This window comes from Manihot esculenta, chromosome 2 (genome assembly GCF_001659605.2).
Source record: "Manihot esculenta cultivar AM560-2 chromosome 2, M.esculenta_v8, whole genome shotgun sequence".
Classification (NCBI taxonomy): Eukaryota; Viridiplantae; Streptophyta; class Magnoliopsida; order Malpighiales; family Euphorbiaceae; genus Manihot; species Manihot esculenta.
The window spans coordinates 692,670-700,436 of NC_035162.2; positions in this window are offsets into that span (position 1 = coordinate 692,670).

Sequence of the window (7,767 nt, forward strand, 5' to 3'; positions counted from 1 at the left end):
CTCAGAACAAGCAGTCAGCGCAGTGCTAGTAAGGGTGGAAGAAGAAGAGCAGAAACCTGTTTTCTACGTTAGCAAGGTACTCAGAGACACTGAGGTCAGATATTCGAACATTGAAAATTGGCTTACGCCTTATTGCTAGCAGTCCGGAAATTCAGAGTTTATCTAGAAGGCCACCAAGGAGTCGTGATGACAGACCAACCCTTAAAGAAGATTCTACATAGGCCGGAAACTTCAGGGCGGATGTTGGCATGGTCTGTAGAAATTAGCCCTTACTGTCTAGAGTACCGACCTCGAACAGCCATAAAATCCCAAGCTCTGGCTGACTTCATAGCGGAGTGCACATTCAATGAGGAGAAAGGAGGATCATCCTCAGAGATATCAAGAAAGGGGGAAGAGAGAGATCCCTCCCAAGAGTTTAGCTGGAAGCTGTATGTAGACGGAGCATCAGGTGCTGAGGGTAGTGGCGCTGGGATAATGCTTAAGGGGCCAGAAGGTTTTAAAGTATGTTATGCCTTGCGTCTAGAATTTACGGCTTCTAACAATATGGCCGAATATGAAGCCCTGGTAAATGGAATGTTAGTAGCTTCGGAGGTAGGGGTAACCGACCTCGAGGTGAATAGCGACTCTCAGTTGGTGATCAACCAGGTGACGGGAGTATATCAGGCTAGGGACCCCATCATGCAAAACTATCTTGATAAAGTAAAAACTATAGAAGCCGAGCTCACGGGTCGGGGAGTTATCGTCAGATTTCAAAGAATACCTCGAGATGAAAATGAGGAAGCAGACCTGCTTAGTCGATTGACCAAAGAGGAGTTAGAACAGCTTCCCGATGAAGTATATATACAGCATGTCCGTACACCTGCTTTTAAAAAGACAAACACGATACTGCAGGTAGAACAGAGCCCAACTTGGATGACCCCATACCTGAGATACTTGGAGGAGGGTGAGCTCCCCGAAGATAAAGATGAAGCCAGAAAGATAACAGCTCGTGCTGCCAACTACCAAGCAGTAAGGGGAACCTTATACAGAAAAGGGAAGTCCAGCCCATGGCTCCGGTGTGTGAGTCCGGAAGAAGCTGCGAAGGTAATGGAGGAAATACATAGAGGCCTATGTGGGGCTCACGAGGGAGCAGGGACATTAGCCAACAAAATATTCAGGCAAGGGTACTACTGGCCCACTGTTAAAAAAGAAGCAGAAGAGTTTGTCCGAAGGTGCGACGTATGTCAGAGATTTGCTAACGCCATCAGAACCCCTGCCACTCCTCAAGCGAGCATATCTAGTCCATGGCCTTTCTCACAATGGGGAATCGACATCCTGGGATCTTTCCCTAAGACTACGAGGCAAAGGAAATTCGTAGTGGTGGCTGTGGAATACTTCTCGAAATGGCCAGAGGCAGAAGAAATGGCCAGAGGCAGAAGCAATAGCCACAATCACAGCTCGCAAGATGATAGATTTCGTATGGGGACATATCATCTGCAGATTTGGCATACCTAGAGTACTTATCTCAGATAACGGCAGACAATTTGACTGCAGCATTTTCAGAGCCTTCACGACGAACATGGGCATATGGCATAAGTTCTCCTCTGTGGCTCATCCTCAGACTAATGGCCAAACAGAAGTCACTAACAGAGCTATCCTTCAAGGATTAAAGAAACGGCTGGATGGCGCAAAGGAGAATTGGGCAGAAGAACTCAATAGCATACTATGGGCACTCCGAACCACTCCCAGAGCGCCCACTAAAGAAACACCGTTTGCACTTGCTTATGGCACAGAAGCCGTAGTCCCAGTTGAATTGCAGATCCCCACTCATCGAGTCCAATTCGTTAGTGAGAATACCAATGAGGATAAGTTAAGAAGCAACCTGGATGCTCTTGAGGAAGTCAGGGAAGAAGCCCAAGTCCGAACTGCCGCTTATCAACAACGAGCAGCGAGATATTACAACCAAAAGGTCAGAGAGAGAAGCTTAAAAGTGGGAGATCTGACCTTAAGAAACTTGGAAGCTACAGGAAAAAGAGCAGCCGCGGGCAAGTTAGCACCGACCTGGGAAGGTCCTTTCAAGGTGACAAAAGTGGTCAAGCCAGGGGTATACCGAATCGAAGATATGCAAGGAAACCCCGAGCCCCACGCTTGGAACATCCAGCACCTAAAAATGTATTTCCCTTGAAATATTTGTAAAGAAAAACATTGTATTTTGACAAATATGAGTAAATAAAAATTGTTTATACAATATGAATTATCTTTATGAATAACATTCCTCCATGAAAAAGAATAATATTCCTCAATGAAAAAAGAACAGGGCTCAGAGAGATCCCTTGAAACAAGACCTCAGTTAGGCACAAAACCAGCTGAGATGACGAAGCGACAGTAAGACCAATGAGCCTGAATCTTGTGCAAACACCTCAAGAAGAAACAAAAAACTGTCGGCAGGGCCCCGAGGTCACCCCGGAACGGTCGGTGAGGATCTTAAAGATGCCTCCCGGAGCATGAAGACCGGGATCCCCTAGAACTCCCGGGAAAACAAAACAAAAAACTGCCGGCGGGGCCCCGAGGTCACCCCGGAACGGCCGGTGAGGATCTTAAAGATGCCTCCCGGAGCATGAAGACCGGGATCCCCTAGAACTCCCAGGAAAACAAAGCAAAAAACTGCCGGCGGGGCCCCGAGGTCACCCCGGAACAAAAACAGCCAGGGTCTCGTAAAGATCTTCTGAAAACAAAAATGGTCGGAGAAAGACTTAAGAGCCTCCCAAAAGGAAAATTTCCCATAACATATGCAGGGACAACTTATAAAATACAGTTCCGACCTCACAAAAAAGAGAGGAGCCCAGAGCTACCAAGGCAAAATCAGGTTCCGACCTCCTGAAGAGGTTCGGGGCACAATAGCCAAGAAGCGCCGACCTCGAAACAGACGCTAACGCTAAAAGATTGGCTATCGGGCAAAATGCCGAGCTCCCAGCTCGGATAGACCTATATTAAGCTCAAGGTCGAGCTCCCAGCTCGGATAGACTTGCATCCTCAAAAGCCCAAGGTATGAAGGCCAAAACAAAAGGCCGGGCTCCCTCTTTCAAAAGGCTCATAAACGAAGAAACCTGTAAAAGGATAAATGAAGGAGGAAAAGGCTATACTCCAAAATCAGTTTATCGGGAACAGACATCCAAATTCACAACCAAGAAGGAAAGGCTAAAAGCAAAAAACAGACATGCTAGTCGCCATTAAAAGGTATGAGATTTGATCTCTCAGACTATTAGCTAAGAGCTGAGCTTGCAACTCAAGAGCAATCCAGAGCTTATGAATGAGAATACATAGTGTACAAATATGAGAAAAAAGATATTAGAGTACTTTGAGGAAAAAGAAAACTGATATTTCATTACAAATAACTATTACAAATTATCCTTCTGACGAGGTGGGGGGATAAATAGTCCTTAAAGGACTTACATCAGTAAGAACACCCTCGCCTACATTATTTCTACTTGCAGTCACATCTGAAGGAAGCTCGGAATCCCTTGGATAAGAGCCCTCAACGTTTACAACAGGAGCTATCTCTGACTCAAGGTGGAGATCCTCCTTCTCAGAGTTAGGGTCATCCTTCCCTGACTCAAGGACTTCCACGTCCTCCCCCTCTAGCTCGGACTCTTCCAAAGAAGACTCAGCTGGCCGGCATATGTCCCTCCGGCAATCTCCTCGAGGCATAGGGAAATCATCCTCCCCATACAACACTGGCTCGCCATCTGAGTCCGCTTCGTACTTGCGAAGCTCGGCCAAAGGAGTATTAGGAGCGTGTCTGGCTTCTCTTAAACCGCGATTATAGCCGGTCACATACATACGGAAGGCTTTCTTAAGAATAGCCTCTTTCATTTCACCAGAAGCCTTATATTCATCGAGATGTGCTTCACAGGCCTCAGCCACAAATTCCTTAAACTCAGAAGAGTCCTTATAGTCCTGAAGGTGAGCCTCACAGGCCTGCTTGATCTTCCGTTTCAGCTCGTCAGACTCCTGATACTCCGCTATACATTGATCACGCACCAGCGAAGCCTTGTCCTCACCATGTTTTACTACCTTGAGCAGGGCTAAACACTTACTTTCCAGGGTCCTGACTTCATGGTTGAGCTGTTGATGGCGAAGCTTGAGCTCTTCAGCTGATGAAGCCAGGTCTCTGATATGATCAGAGCTCGTACTCAATTCCTGCTCAAGGACCTTCACCCGAGCTAGGGCCATTTCCTTCTGAGCCTTCACTTCCTTCAGCTGAGCTTGAAGCTCTTCAAAATCAGCCTTTAAGGCCTCATATTGTTGCTGGACCTCAGCTTTTTGCCTCACGGCCTCATCCCTTTCGCTAAGGGCCTCCATCATAGAGGACAACTGCTTCAAAACTTCTTTACAACGAACCTCCACTGCAGCTGCCCTCTCATCAGACGCTTTAAGAACCTCACGGGTCTGAGACAGCTCTGCTTCTAAAGACTTGGTATGCCCTGCTGTCTCAGCCGCCTTCTCATCAGCCTTTCTAAGGGCCTCCAGTGCAGAATGCAACTCCACCTGGAGGGACTGGATTTGCTCCCGAGCAGCTACCAGATTACCCCTCGCATCACTGGTTGCAGACAGATTTTCCTCCAGACGCGCCTCTTCAATCCGGCGGTCTACAGACTCCTAGAGGGAGCGATCACGAACATCCACCTCCATAAAGAGGCCCGTCACCTAGAGAGGAAGAATAACTGTCAAGAAAAAGAAACGAAGCAAACCTAAAGAGAGGTGAAAAAAAAAAACTTACCATCAGAAGCATTTCTCTAATTGAAGATCCGAGCTCCTCACGAGAGCGAGATCGGAAGGACACTTGCTCCTTGGTAGAACTGGCTAAAAGACCAGTCAGGGCAAGAAGACGAGGATCCGAAGCCTCTGTAATTCCGTCGAACATGCGCTCTCTGAGAAGTTCGGCGACAGCACTGGCTGGAGACTCGGAGGTAATGTCTGATGTGTTCAGAACGTTGCCGAAAGGAGACAATCAAGGCACAGCAGGAACACCTTTCTCCTTCCCAAGGGGAGGAAGAGCTGGAGAAGGTCCTGTGGCAGCCCTGGATTTTTTCCGAGCTGGAGATGGGGCAGATGTTCCGGATGGGGCTGGGCGCTTATCCCCGGTCTTTGGTGGAACGCCCTCAGATCCCTCAGGCCCAATCCTCACAGAGGCAGGGGCATCTTGAGCAAAAACCTCTGAGATTTGGTCATCTAGGAGGATGATCTCCATCCCTGTCCCAGAGGCCTCTTTGTCTTCAATAGCAGGGGACTTAGATTTTCCCCCTGACACCCCTCCAGGAGAATGGGCAATACCCTGCTCCACTTGATCAGAACCTTGGGTCTGCTCCACAATAGCTAGGGAGGCTTCCCTCACGACCTCTGAGGAAGTTGGAGCAGATCTAGACCCTTCAGCAGGCCTCGAAGTTGAGCTCGATCCACCTCGGCTAGACAGCCGAGATGACTTGGAGCTGCGAGAGCTCGGCTTCGAAGCTTTAGAAGAAGCTTTGGCGGGAGGTCGGCTAACCTTCTTGGAGGAAGCAGCTTGAACCATCTCCGCAGCAATCTCAGTCACTGAACGCCCATCCCCAAAGGCGTCAAAAATGGCATGCATATTATCCCGAGACAGGACAAAGTTCTTAGGGAACTTGATGTCATCCATCTTTACCTCAGAAGCTGCAAAAGAAACAAAATTATAAAGAATTAGCATACTTTCCGATATTATGAGCAAAGAAGAAACAGAATAGTCGGACAAGGCATTATACCTGTGTCCCGGATATCCCTAAGATTGGACACGAACATACACTTCTTGACGTCATACTTCCTCTCAACGGAAGTCAGTCGAAGCAGCCCGACCTGCTCAATAAGACTCAATTGGGGCAGCTCGTTGCAACCCAGAAAGATCTCCCCCCAACTTAGATCCACCTCCCACGTTCTGGCGGACCCTAATTTTAACTCCGCCACAAGGAAGTTCTCCACCCATCCCTTTATGGAGTCCTTGTACCCCGTGAAAAGAGATAACCCAATACGGGGGGAAAAGTAATAGAAATTTTGAACCGCCCTAACCAGACGGAAAAAAGTGACAAACAGACAGGCCGTGGGTGTAAAACCCTAACTCAGGCAGATAGACTCAAAACAGGACATGAACAAAATGGAGTTTGGGGATAACATCCGAGGAGTTACCCCGAAGTATTCAAAGACCTCAATAAAGAAAGGGGTAAAAGGAAACGGCAGACCGAATTCTCTCTGCTTCAAGAAAAACACTATACGACGACCCTCTTGGGGATCCACCAAACCCGGAGGGGGAGGGTAAGGAAGGACTATCCTTTCATTTGAAAAAGGTGCTCGAATGAAATACAACGGAGCATCTAAAAGTCTCTGGGAAATATACTTAGTTATGTTGGAGGGTGTAATATGCGACTCAAGGTTACCAACATCAGGAAGCTTTGAACTTGCCATGGAAGAACAAGGAAGCGTACCTGAGAACACAATGGGGTGAAAAATGCAGAAGGAGTTGCAGGAAGACAGAGAGCAGAAAAGAGCTAGTTTCTTCAGAAGACAGAAGGAATTCGAGATGACAGGCAATAATGAGACGGAACGTTGATCTGAACAGTTTTGTCTTGGAGCGGCGCGATCATTAATTACTCTCGAAGTTTACCCTCTCAACGGGTAGATAAATAACCGGTGAGAAGGTAAAGGGGCAAAAAGATGATCGTTGGGCTTCTCCACATCCGTCAAGGGCCAGATCCATGATTACAGCCCATCAATCAAAAGCCCATTCGCCACCTACATAATACAAGCCCAACTCGCCAGTCAGAGCAACTTAGCCCGCAGGAACAACTCAACCTGCAAAATTCACCACCTCCATGGTAAATACCAAGGAAACAGAGGGGCAAATCATGAAAAGACTCAAAAGTACAAGCAAATGGGAACATGATAAAGGTCAGACTTGCTCATCACTTAAAAAGTTATAAGATTTGATTTATCGTTATTGAACAAAGGCTGCGAGATCGGAAAGAGGCGACAAAGGCACCTCGGAATCATACAGAGCTGAGAGCTCAGAAATCAACTCAAGGATTAAAAGACCGAGCTCACAGGTCGGACTAGTCCAGCTTGGAAAACATAACTTGAGAGCTCGGTCGGCTAAAGGAGGCTCAAAGCTCAATCCCTCAAGTAAAGACCGAGCTCACAGGTCGGTTAGTCAAGCTCGGAAAAGTAAACCGACCGTCCAGTTGGTTAAGTAGGCCCGAAGCTCGGCTCATTGACTAAAAGCGAGAGTTCGTGAAATATGGTCAAGTTCAGCTCGGAAAAAATGAGACAAAATTTAGTTGGCTAAAGCTACGAAGAAAAGCAGTATTAGTACTTCATCCATGACAGAGAAAGAACAAGTATGAGTAAAAAACAAGAATTTCATTAAAAGAAAAGTACATTACAGCACGTTACAAAGGCCTACACTACGGGATGAAAGACTATCCTTAAAGGATTTACATAACCACATACATCATCATCTACGTTTACATTACTGACGTCTGCCCTACTATCTTAGTCTTAGTTCCGGGGACTATCCTAGTGCGGAAAGCGAGCTCTACAGGTCGGCTGAGCTCTGTCTCGTTATTATAGGGGAACTGAACAAGTTGATTCCCATAAACATTTCTCACTGTTCCCCTAGGCAAACGTTCGGTTACCCAAGTGTGATGCACGGTACAGTCGAACAAGCTCAGATATTATATGCCGGCCGTGCACCACACATGAAAAACATAAGTCTTCGAG